This window comes from Mesoplodon bidens (assembly GCF_964165515.1).
Source record: "Mesoplodon bidens genome assembly, chromosome: 1".
Classification (NCBI taxonomy): domain Eukaryota; kingdom Metazoa; phylum Chordata; class Mammalia; order Artiodactyla; family Ziphiidae; genus Mesoplodon; species Mesoplodon bidens.
In genome coordinates this window covers 181,081,844-181,082,090 of record NC_138176.1, presented here as the reverse complement: position 1 = coordinate 181,082,090, position 247 = coordinate 181,081,844, and positions in this window count along the sequence as shown.

Below are 247 nucleotides of genomic sequence, written 5' to 3'. Positions count from 1 at the left end.
TCTTAGGCATATTTATCTGAGTAAGTTTCAAAGTTTATTACTCATTAGTGAGGGATTAGCAGTTAGATAATTCCAGGCAAATTCAAAATGATAGGAAGAAAACTAGTTTAAATACATTAAGTTTTTAACTAGGCACAGACTGCTATTTTTATTTCATATAATCACAAAAAATCACATTCTTATCAGTGATATGGGATTAGATTTGTGAAATGGATGAATTGGAGCTGTCCTCTCACAATTGCCAGGC